The 13,152-nt window shown below is 44.6% G+C and overlaps 1 long non-coding RNA gene across 1 annotated transcript in view; it reads left to right on the forward strand.

Annotated features, from left to right (window-relative positions):
- The window catches only part of LOC135057854 (uncharacterized), a 75,219-nt gene extending 65,248 nt beyond the window's left edge, over positions 1-9,971 (forward strand). The window contains exons 2-3 of the long non-coding RNA XR_010244416.1: positions 8,964-9,027; positions 9,616-9,971. This is a non-coding gene — a long non-coding RNA (uncharacterized LOC135057854). The remainder of the gene's footprint in view (positions 1-8,963; positions 9,028-9,615) is intronic.
- The last annotated feature ends 3,181 nt before the right edge of the window (positions 9,972-13,152 follow it).

Below are 13,152 nucleotides of genomic sequence, written 5' to 3' on the forward strand. Positions count from 1 at the left end.
ACACTTGTGGGAGGGCAACTTAGGTAGAATAAAGCCAGTTTGTGCAAGGGCCTCCAAATTGCCTCTTTTTCCTGCCAGTATAAGTACGGACTGTGTGACGTGCCTACTTGGATGCGGTCACTCATATAATCCTCCACCATTCTATCAATGTTGAGAGAATCATATGCAGTGACAGTAGACGACATGTCCGTAATCGTTGTCAGGTCCTTCAGTCCGGACCAGATGTCAGCATCAGCAGTCGCTCCAGACTGCCCTGCATCACCGCCAGCGGGTGGGCTCGGAATTCTGAGCCTTTTCCTCGCACCCCCAGTTGCGGGAGAATGTGAAGGAGGAGATGTTGACAGGTCGCGTTCCGCTTGACTTGACAATTTTGTCACCAGCAGGTCTTTCAACCCCAGCAGACCTGTGTCTGCCTGAAAGAGAGATCCAAGGTAGGCTTTAAATCTAGGATCGAGCACGGTGGCCAAAATGTAGTGCTCTGATTTCAACAGATTGACCACCCGTGAATCCTTGTTAAGCGAATTAAGGGCTGCATCCACAAGTCCCACATGCCTAGCGGAATCGCTCCGTGTTAGCTCCTTCTTCAATGCCTCCAGCTTCTTCTGCAAAAGCCTGATGAGGGGAATGACCTGACTCAGGCTGGCAGTGTCTGAACTGACTTCACGTGTGGCAAGTTCAAAGGGCATCAGAACCTTGCACAACGTTGAAATCATTCTCCACTGCACTTGAGACAGGTGCATTCCATCTCCTATATCGTGCTCAATTGTATAGGCTTGAATGGCCTTTTGCTGCTCCTCCAACCTCTGAAGCATATAGAGGGTTGAATTCCACCTCGTTACCACTTCTTGCTTCAGATGATGGCAGGGCAGGTTCAGTAGTTTTTGGTGGTGCTCCAGTCTTCTGTACGTGGTGCCTGTACGCCGAAAGTGTCCCGCAATTTTTCTGGCCACCGACAGCATCTCTTGCACGCCCCTGTCGTTTTTTAAAAAATTCTGCACCACCAAATTCAAGGTATGTGCAAAACATGGGACGTGCTGGAATTTGCCCATATTTAATGCACACACAATATTGCTGGCGTTGTCCGATGCCACAAATCCACAGGAGAGTCCAATTGGGGTAAGCCATTCCGCGATGATCTTCCTCAGTTGCCGTAAGAGGTTTTCAGCTGTGTGCGTATTCTGGAAAGCGGTGATACAAAGCGTAGCCTGCCTAGGAAAGAGTTGGCGTTTGCGAGATGCTGCTACTGGTGCCGCCGCTGCTGTTCTTGCGGCGGGAGTCCATACATCTACCCAGTGGGCTGTCACAGTCATATAGTCCTGACCCTGCCCTGCTCCACTTGTCCACATGTCCGTGGTTAAGTGGACATTGGGTACAACTGCATTTTTTAGGACACTGGTGAGTCTTTTTCTGACGTCCGTGTACATTCTCGGTATCGCCTGCCTAGAGAAGTGGAACCTAGATGGTATTTGGTAACGGGGGCACACTGCCTCAATAAATTGTCTAGTTCCCTGTGAACTAACGGCGGATACCGGACGCACGTCTAACACCAACATAGTTGTCAAGGACTCAGTTATCCGCTTTGCAGTAGGATGACTGCTGTGATATTTCATCTTCCTCGCAAAGGACTGTTGAACAGTCAATTGCTTACTGGAAGTAGTACAAGTGGGCTTACGACTTCCCCTCTGGGATGACCATCGACTCCCAGCGGCAACAACAGCAGCGCCAGCAGCAGTAGGCGTTACACGCAAGGATGCATCGGAGGAATCCCAGGCAGGAGAGGACTCGTCAGACTTGCCAGTGACATGGCCTGCAGGACTATTGGCATTCCTGGGGAAGGAGGAAATTGACACTGAGGGAGTTGGTGGGGTGGTTTGCGTGAGCTTGGTTACAAGAGGAAGGGATTTACTGGTCAGTGGACTGCTTCCGCTGTCACCCAAAGTTTTTGAACTTGTCACTGACTTATTATGAATGCGCTGCAGGTGACGTATAAGGGAGGATGTTCCGAGGTGGTTAACGTCCTTACCCCTACTTATTACAGCTTGACAAAGGGAACACACGGCTTGACACCTGTTGTCCGCATTTCTGGTGAAATACCTCCACACCGAAGAGCTGATTTTTTGGGTATTTTCACCTGGCATGTCAACGGCCATATTCCTCCCACGGACAACAGGTGTCTCCCCGGGTGCCTGACTTAAACAAACCACCTCACCATCAGAATCCTCCTGGTCAATTTCCTCCCCAGCGCCAGCAACACCCATATCCTCCTCATCCTGGTGTACTTCAACACTGACATCTTCAATCTGACTATCAGGAACTGGACTGCGGGTGCTCCTTCCAGCACTTGCAGGGGGCATGCAAATAGTGGAAGGTGCATGCTCTTCACGTCCAGTGTTGGGAAGGTCAGGCATCGCAAACGACACAATTGGACTCTCCTTGTGGATTTGGGATTTCAAAGAACGCACAGTTCTTTGCGGTGCTTTTGCCAGCTTGAGTCTTTTCAGTTTTCTAGCGAGAGGCTGAGTGCTTCCATCCTCATGTGAAGCTGAACCACTAGCCATGAACATAGGCCAGGGCCTCAGCCGTTCCTTGCCACTCCGTGTGGTAAATGGCATATTGGCAAGTTTACGCTTCTCCTCCGACAATTTTATTTTAGGTTTTGGAGTCCTTTTTTTTCTGATATTTGGTGTTTTGGATTTGACATGCTCTGTACTATGACATTGGGCATCGGCCTTGGTAGACGACGTTGCTGGCATTTCATCGTCTCGGCCATGACTAGTGGCAGCAGCTTCAGCACGAGGTGGAAGTGGATCTTGATCTTTCCCTAATTTTGGAACCTCAACTTTTTTGTTCTCCATATTTTATAGGCAGAACTAAAAGGCACCTCAGGTAAACAATGGAGATGGATGGATTGGATACTAGTATACAATTATGGACGGACTGCCACGGTTAGGTGGTATAAAAAAACCACGGTTAGGTGGTATATAATACAATTATGGATGGACGGACTGCCTGCCGAGTGCCGACACAGAGGTAGCCACAGCCGTGAACTACCGCACTGTACACTGGTTGATAAAGAGATAGTAGTATACTCGTAACAACTAGTATGACGACGGTATAAAGAATGAAAAAAAAACCACGGTTAGGTGGTATATATTATAATACAATTATGGATGGACGGACTGCCTGCCGAGTGCCGACACAGAGGTAGCCACAGCCGTGAACTACCGCACTGTACACTGGTTGATAAAGAGATAGTAGTATACTCGTAACAACTAGTATGACGACGGTATAAAGAATGAAAAAAAAACCACGGTTAGGTGGTATATATTATAATACAATTATGGTTGGACGGACTGCCTGCCGAGTGCCGACACAGAGGTAGCCACAGCCGTGAACTACCGCACTGTACACTGGTTGATAAAGAGATAGTAGTATACTCGTAACAACTAGTATGACGACGGTATAAAGAATGAAAAAAAAACCACGGTTAGGTGGTATATATTATAATACAATTATGGATGGACGGACTGCCTGCCGAGTGCCGACACAGAGGTAGCCACAGCCGTGAACTACCGCACTGTACACTGGTTGATAAAGAGATAGTAGTATACTCGTAACAACTAGTATGACGACGGTATAAAGAATGAAAAAAAAAACCACGGTTAGGTGGTATATATTATAATACAATTATGGTTGGACGGACTGCCTGCCGAGTGCCGACACAGAGGTAGCCACAGCCGTGAACTACCGCACTGTACACTGGTTGATAAAGAGATAGTAGTATACTCGTAACAACTAGTATGACGACGGTATAAAGAATGAAAAAAAAACCACGGTTAGGTGGTATATAATACAATTATGGTTGGACGGACTGCCTGCCGAGTGCCGACACAGAGGTAGCCACAGCCGTGAACTACCGCACTGTACACTGGTTGATAAAGAGATAGTAGTATACTCGTAACAACTAGTATGACGACGGTATAAAGAATGAAAAAAAAACCACGGTTAGGTGGTATATATTATAATACAATTATGGTTGGACGGACTGCCTGCCGAGTGCCGACACAGAGGTAGCCACAGCCGTGAACTACCGCACTGTACACTGGTTGATAAAGAGATAGTAGTATACTCGTAACAACTAGTATGACGACGGTATAAAGAATGAAAAAAAAACCACGGTTAGGTGGTATATATTATAATACAATTATGGTTGGACGGACTGCCTGCCGAGTGCCGACACAGAGGTAGCCACAGCCGTGAACTACCGCACTGTACACTGGTTGATAAAGAGATAGTAGTATACTCGTAACAACTAGTATGACGACGGTATAAAGAATGAAAAAAAAACCACGGTTAGGTGGTATATAATACAATTATGGTTGGACGGACTGCCTGCCGAGTGCCGACACAGAGGTAGCCACAGCCGTGAACTACCGCACTGTACACTGGTTGATAAAGAGATAGTAGTATACTCGTAACAACTAGTATGACGACGGTATAAAGAATGAAAAAAAAACCACGGTTAGGTGGTATATATTATAATACAATTATGGTTGGACGGACTGCCTGCCGAGTGCCGACACAGAGGTAGCCACAGCCGTGAACTACCGCACTGTACACTGGTTGATAAAGAGATAGTAGTATACTCGTAACAACTAGTATGACGACGGTATAAAGAATGAAAAAAAAACCACGGTTAGGTGGTATATATTATAATACAATTATGGATGGACGGACTGCCTGCCGAGTGCCGACACAGAGGTAGCCACAGCCGTGAACTACCGCACTGTACACTGGTTGATAAAGAGATAGTAGTATACTCGTAACAACTAGTATGACGACGGTATAAAGAATGAAAAAAAAACCACGGTTAGGTGGTATATAATACAATTATGGTTGGACGGACTGCCTGCCGAGTGCCGACACAGAGGTAGCCACAGCCGTGAACTACCGCACTGTACACTGGTTGATAAAGAGATAGTAGTATACTCGTAACAACTAGTATGACGACGGTATAAAGAATGAAAAAAAAACCACGGTTAGGTGGTATATATTATAATACAATTATGGATGGACGGACTGCCTGCCGAGTGCCGACACAGAGGTAGCCACAGCCGTGAACTACCGCACTGTACTGTGTCTGCTGCTAATATAGACTGGTTGATAAAGAGATAGTATACAATACTACTAATATACTGGTGGTCAGGCACTGGTCACCACTAGTCACACTGGCAGTGGCACTCCTGCAGCAAAAGTGTGCACTGTTTAATTTTAATATAATATTATTTATCATGTACTCCTGGCTCCTGCTATAACAACCTGCAGTGCTCCCCAGTCTCCCCCACAATTATAAGCTTTATATACAATACATTGATGTGCAGCACACTGGGCTGAGCAGTGCACACAGACTGAGTCACTGTGTGACTGTGTATCGTTTTTTTCAGGCAGAGAACGGATATATTAAATAAAACAAACAACTGCACTGTCTCTGGTGGTCACTGGTCACTGTGGTCGTCAGTCACTAAACTCTGTCTGCACTCTCTTCTAATCTACAGTATCACAGCAATCTCTCTCTCTCTCTCTCTTCTAAATCTAATCTAAATGGAGAGGACGCCAGCCACGTCCTCTCCCTATCAATCTCAATGCACGTGTGAAAATGGCGGCGACGCGCGGCTCCTTATATAGAATCCGAGTCTCGCGAGAATCCGACAGCGTCATGATGACGTTCGGGCGCGCTCGGGTTAACCGAGCAAGGCGGGAAGATCCGAGTCGCTCGGACCCGTGAAAAAAAAAGTGAAGTTCGTGCGGGTTCGGATTCAAAGAAACCGAACCCGCTCATCTCTAGCTGTGTATCGCTTTTTTCAGGCAGAGAACGGATTATAAAGTAAACTGCACTGTCCTCACTAGTAAACTCTCTCCACTCAGTCTCTACACTTCTACAGTAACAGTACTCCTCCTAGTCAGCTCCAGTAAATCTCTCTCAGTCTCTTATAATCTAAATGGAGAGGACGCCAGCCACGTCCTCTCCCTATCAATCTCAATGCACGTGTGAAAATGGCGGCGACGCGCGGCTCCTTATATAGAATCCGAGTCTCGCGATAGAATCCGAGCCTCGCGAGAATCCGACAGCGTCATGATGATGTTCGGGCGCGCTCGGGTTAACCGAGCAAGGCGGGAAGATCCGAGTCGCTCGGACCCGTGAAAAAAAACATGAAGTTCTGGCGGGTTCGGATTCAGAGAAACCGAACCCGCTCATCTCTAATAAGCACTCAGCAACTTATAAATATGTGCAGCAGTCACAATGATGTTAAAAGTGAGCTTCTATTCCCAATATTAGTTTTTATGGGTTAATAGTCTATCATGGCCATGTTATTGCTAAATTAACATAAAATTAGCGTTTCACACATCTACCAAATCATCCTGCAAAAGCCACAACTACCATTAGCTTATAACAGGCTGGTAAGACTATAAACCACACCGTGGGATTTCCCTGTTACAATCTGACACTGCCACAGCCTGGCAAGCTTGGTCCTGAATTCCCTAAATGAATCAAGCTTGCAAAAACGTGTCACCTAGAAGAAACAATCTGGGCTCATAGCACCGGGGCTCCTCCCAATGACTGCGTTTGGCAGGGGTGGATTGGGCCACCGGGACATCGGTAGAGATTACCGCTGGCCCATCCTCCCATCTGCTGGGCCGGTTTACACCACATGCTGGGCAAGATTACACTACCTGCCGGCCGGCCCGGCTGCCGTGCTTACGCGATTTGCGTTCCGCTGTGGACGCAAAAAGGAAGCAAAGTCTGTCACCCTTCCTGCTGCCTGGCAGGCAGGACCATTGGCTGACCAACAGTCTCCCTGCACTCACTGATGAGTCAGCAGCAGTGCCCGGAGCCGGGAACTCATTGTCTCAGCCTTGGAGAGTGAGAGCAGCAACAGCCCCCAGCAGCAGCAGCTCCGCCCACCTGCAAGCTATCAGACTCCAGAGGCCAGACTGTTCCTCTCTTCAACCCGTGGTTTGTGTAAGTACAGTATGCTATGTGTGTGTTTGTGTATGTACAGATGGAGCTACGCTCAAAATCACAGACGGGGGAGAGCAGCGCGTCTCGGCCTGTACACCGATGCGCCCATTCACTTTGAATGGGAGCGTGCGCATCTACAATGCATGTACAACCTGTTTGCTCCCAGTGGTCCGCCTCACCGGGTGCAACCAGGCACAGACAGAGCCACGATTAGCGTGGCTCCATCTGTATATGTATGCAAAGGCGTAGCTAGGTGCCATGGTGCCCGGAGCAAGGGCATGTTTCGGCGCCCCCCTCCCCTATACTGAATTGGGTGCATGTTACATTTGAAAAGAAAGAATATTGAAAAATCCAAAATTAGTGACAAGGCTGGTTCTAGACCTTGTCGATCTCAGGGTGAAAGTTTCTTTTGGGCACCTGTCATGTATAAAACAGGGACAGTGCGCGCCAAAGGAGCGCAACAAAAATATAAGGGAAGTTATGCCATAGTAGAGCTGCTTATAAATGTTACTCTGCAGCTTCTTATGCAGAGAGAGGTGCTGCAACAGCAGCCTAGGGCAGAGACGGGTTCTGCAGCACCCGAGGCAGAAAGAGGTGCTGCAGCATCCGGGGCAGAGATAGGTGCTGCAGCACCTGGGCAGAAAAAGGTGCTGCAGCAGCTGGAACAGAGAGAGATGCTGCAATAGCTGGGACAAAGAGAGGTGCTGCAGTAGCCGGGGCAGAAAGAGGTGCTGCAGCAGGCGAGGCAGAGAGTGGTGTAGCAGGACAGAAGTAACCCTGCTGCACAGCTACAAGCAGACATTGAGACATATAAGGAGGGCGGCAGAGCTCCGGCATGTGTCGGCTGTTAGTGTCTCCTGCTGACTCCTCTGACCTGCCCTGCTCCCTACATAGTCTCAGAGTCCGAGTCAGTGTGGCAGAAGGAGGGGGTGAGCAGGCGACGGTGCGCCCTCTAACTTTTCCGGCACCCAGAGCTTGCGCTCCACTGGAGCCACCCTCGCTACACCCCTGTGTGTATGCTGTATGCGTATGTAAGTGTATGTATACTCTGTGTGTGTTTGTAAGTATGCCCTGTGTGTGTGTGTGTGTGTATGTGTGTTTGTACGTGTGCTGTATGTATGTTGTGTGTGTGTATGGAGATTGTGTGTTTGTAAGTATGCAATGGGTTATGCTGCGAGTATTATATTTGACTTTCACTCTATGCTAGCAGTGTATCACAACTTATGCCTGGAACTTAGGAAAGGTCTTTCAAAAAGACGTGACTCAGAATCACGCCCCCTCAACAAACCCCGTCCCCTGGTTTTCAATCCCAATCCACTCCTGGTGTTTGGTAATATCAGGAATATGGTGGCAGATAGGCACTGTTAATCCTAGCAAGCAGCTTTACATTGGTGTGCTGTCACTTGCAGAACCACAAATGCCAGCATACACATGGGTGCAAGCGCATGCTGGTGCTTGTAGATGTAAAAGCTCTAACCATCCCTGCCATCCATGGCTCACTGGACCCTGCAAAAGCAAATTCAAAATACAGTAAAACCCTATATTTACATAACGCAATACCTTCTTGCAGCAGTTTACTGACCACCTAAAGCAATGGGAATAGAGAAAAGCCCATGTGAATAACAAAGACCTGCTCCTTCAAAAACCCCATCCCAACTGACAGGAAGAGAAGCCTGTATGGACCAAAAAGACTGTCCTCACTAACCAATACAAAGCGACTTTGCTTTGATTGGTGACGATGAGTGAAAGTAGCTCTGATTGGTTAGTTGCAGCAAACCCCACATGGAGTTTAATTGTGATGGACTTCATTTATTCAGTAATGTGTTTAGATAAAAAGTATAAATGAATATCATTGCATTAATTAATTTTATTGCTATCAGACCCCACGTAGGATCATTATGAAAGACTTTAAAACAGTGTCTGTGTTTATTTTTTTAATTAGGAGAAGATGAAGTCAAGCATATAAATGAAAGCAGTACATTTCCAAGATATTAAAATACAAGCAAGTAAGTATATAATTTAGATCAAACAACTGTAAACGATCTTTACTTCTGAACACCATGGATTGCCGATCATTTTTAATGTTTTAAATGAAGAAGAAGGTTGAAGATGGAGTTGAACTGCGGTGAAAAGCTACTTTTTAAAGAAATGTAGAGTGCTCACATTACTGTGCATCCACCTTATGACTTAAAAATGCTATTCATAGTTCATATTTACACGCCCTTTTCACATTATTTAAGTATCACCAGAATGTACATTACTAAAGGGCAATTGGAGGAGAGTTATAAAAATTTGCAGGTCACATTTCCTATACTTGTAGTGCATGGATTTGCAGTGACAGAGTTTTCTTGTAAGCTCTGTCCCTGCATGCGATAATTGATACATCCCTGCGATGTATTCAATTATCGCATTGCGTATTTGGGCAAATTTAGAACATCACTTCCTCATCTGAGATGCAGATTTTGATAAATATGCCCCTTAACTCTTTGGTGACTCTTGATATTGGAAAGTGCTAATGGCTCTACTAGATAAGCAAGTCTTGATTTTGTTGTGGTAGTGCCTGACTTGTAATAATGTATGTATATTAAATTTAGATGTCATCAAAGGATAGAAAGAATTGGCCACTTGAGTGGATGGACACAGCACAGCAGCATGCACTGGAGTCAGTGTGAAATGGCATCCAATTCACAGCGGGAGGGACTTATATGGAATTCAAAACCCCCAAGGATCAGATGCCATGATGATGACATTTTGCCTCAATTTGAATTCCAAGCAAGAAGAGAAAACCTGAGCTGCCGCTCCTCTGATCCTGGAAGTTTAAGTGGGTTCAGCTAATGTTTATTGTCAGCCTCACATCAGATCTGATGTATCTTTTCAACTGGGCCCACACCAATTCAGTTGGATTCATGTCCGAAGACCTGCAGTAAAGGTGAAACTCAGAAAATTAGAATATCGTGCAAAAGTTCATTTATTTCAGTAATTCAACTTAAAAGGTAAAACTAATATATTATATTACCTTACATGCAAAGTGAGATATTTCAAGCCTTTATTTGTTATCATTTTGATGATTGTGGCTTACAGCTTAAGATAACCCCAAATCCAAAATCTCAGAAAATTAGAATATTACATAAAATCAATTAAAAAAGGATTTTAAACACAGAAATGTCGGCCCTCTGAAAAGTATAATCATGCATATGTACTCAGTTCTTGGTTTGGGCCCCTTTTGCATGAATTACTGCCTCAATGCGGCGTGGCGTGGATTCTATCGGCCTGTGGCATTGCTGAGGTGTTTATGGAAGACCAGGATGCTTCAATAGCGGCCTTCAGCTCTTCTTCATTGTTCAGTCTCATTTCTCTCTCTGTGACAATTACATCATCAAACATTTCACCGCTCTGTTTCAATCGGTGTGCCTGTTCAACTCTCTTATATTTATTCACATCCCTTATCATGGGATGTATACTGTGTACAGAAAAATGATTAATTTACAGCAGTCTTTTATAACTTTCTTAAGGACTTATTACTGTGTAAAATACTTTACAGTGCATTTGTGGATTATGTTTTTTACCTTATAGGGCCACAGTTCAATCCCAGTTCCCTACGCATCATTTTAATGCTGGAACATGAGATGTCCAGGTCATACTCGGAATGGAGAATACGTTGTATTTGTGCAGCAGTATGCTCATCGTCCTCACAAATTTGTTCTTCCACAATTGTTTTCACTCTCTCCTACAGTTCAGTATGACAGATAGATATTAATGTACAGTACAACTGTACAATAAAACTGTAAAAAGTTTAACAATAATATCAAAATAAAGTTTACTGCATGTCTGTTACAGTCAATACATACCATGTGCATTTGGAAAAAGTTATAAATCTGGCCCTCATCCTCTTCAAAGGATGACAGAAGACAGCCTATAAATTGCCTACAATGCCACTTTCTTTGAGCCATGCTTGGATCTCTCGGGTAGTCTTAGGGTGAGATTCAAATGATATATCACGCCCAATTTCCTTTCTAAAATGATCTCCGTTATCGTGGATATTGCGCCCATAGTAATCAGGTTTAGCTGTGTTAAGGGTTGGGTGCCTTGCTACTCTGGGGGTAGCGAGCTGAAATAATGATACAACGTCCCTGAGGGCAGAAACAGAACGAGTATGGAAAGGGGTGAAAAGAATTGAATCCCACCCTTATTGTCTTTTTTCATGTTAGCAATTACTGTATCTTGCTCATAGTTTTGTTGATAGTTAATGGCATGTTGCCTGACAGGAACTACGGAGAGAAGAGAAATATTTGTGAATATTTATGTTAAAACAATTAATAACAGATTTTAAGAGGCACAGGACACATTTTATAAAAAGTGTTATTTATTAAATAAAACATTCTGGAAGAATAACCTTACTTAGATGTGGGAACTAATTTGTTTTGAGCATCATGCTAATAAATGTTCATCTGATGTAGCAACTGTATTGTTTTGGGCACCAATTAAGTATTGTGTCACCCTAACAACAAGCATGCTTACAGAAGTGCACAGAAAAACATGAGCGCAATTCAAAATTGACAAAATGGACACCGACTGTTACGAACAGCCACAAGGTAACCGACTCTCATGGAGCTACCAGCGAGATACATTTTAGAGCAAAGTTGCTATTACTGTTTATGCATCGTAGTACATAACATGATAACTTATTATTATTGATGGCATAAGCCTAGTAAAATCTACCGGTACAGCAACAAATGCTAACAAAACTGCACAGCAAAACACAAGCACAATTCAGATGGGACAAAATGGCCACCAACTATTATGAATAGCCATAAGGCAACCAACCCCCTTGGAGCTACCAACAGCATACATTTCAGAACTAAGCTGCTACTGTTTAGGAGTCATAGGGGTACATTTACTAAGCAGTGATAAGAGCTGAAAGTGAGTCAGTGGAGAAATTTTCCCATCAACCAATCAGCAGCTCTGTATCATTTTATAGTATGCAAATTATAGATGTTACTTCAGTGCTGATTGGTTGTCATAGGCAACTTCTCCACTGGCTCACTTCTCTGCTCTTATCACTGCTTAGTAAATGTACCCCTTAGAGGGCTATTCACTAAGCCTTGGAAAGAAATAAAATGGACAGAGATAAAGAACCAGCCAACAAGCTCCTGTCATTTTTTTTAAACACAGCCTGTGATATGGCAGTTAGGAGCTGATTGGGTTGTACTTTATCTCTATCCACTTTATCTCCATCCAAGTCTTAATAAATAAATCCTTAAGTACATAACATGGTGGCTTACTACATGGGCCTAGTAAAATCTATTGGTATGGCAATAAATGCTAACAAAACTGCACGGCAAAACACGAGCACAGTCAAATGGGACAAAATGGCTGCCCACCATTGCAAACAACCAACAACAACGGAGTTACTAGTAGTATACTTTTCAGGGTAGTGTCGCTGAACTGTGTGACTGAATACATGAATATGCGTGTACATGGGCACGAATATGGATAAATTACAGTATGATAATTAAAATGTACTTACAGTATGAGTATGATGAAACTATAGTAAAGAGATTAAATAGTTGTTGTTATAGCCAGCAAGAATTTGAACAGGAAATCAGCAAAGGTGGCAGGAATATTCTCAAAGGTTCATACCGGTGATTTGTTCCATAGAGACAATCTAAACAATCTTCCTGCTGAACCCTGCTCTATGATTGATGCTTGCATATGCATTTCAAATAGACCAATCATGGAGCCAAGTTACAGCTGGAAGGTTTTTCTTTGTTTAAAGCAGGATAAAAATGTGACTCATTCGCTGCTAAGTTTCCACTCTATGAAGAATCATCTGCAACCAATCCTGATTGGCTGCCAGTCTGCGAGATCTGAGTGGCTCACGTTCAGGGCCATAATCAGCTGGCAGCTCGGCACAAAATACACACCGCGACCACCCTAGCCCCCTTCAGTGCCCCTGCCGTAATAATAATAATAATTTATACTGTGCTGTAATACTGTACTTACTATATATGAACCAGGCCCTCTGCAGCCGTCTAGCATCCCTCCTAACTAGTTTGCTCTAGCGTCGCTGGGGCGAACGGATGCTCTTTTCCTGGTTGACCCTGGCCAGTATCTCACTTCGGACATTAATA

The sequence above is a fragment of the Pseudophryne corroboree genome, chromosome 3 (assembly GCF_028390025.1).
Source record: "Pseudophryne corroboree isolate aPseCor3 chromosome 3, aPseCor3.hap2, whole genome shotgun sequence".
Lineage (NCBI taxonomy): Eukaryota > Metazoa > Chordata > Amphibia > Anura > Myobatrachidae > Pseudophryne > Pseudophryne corroboree.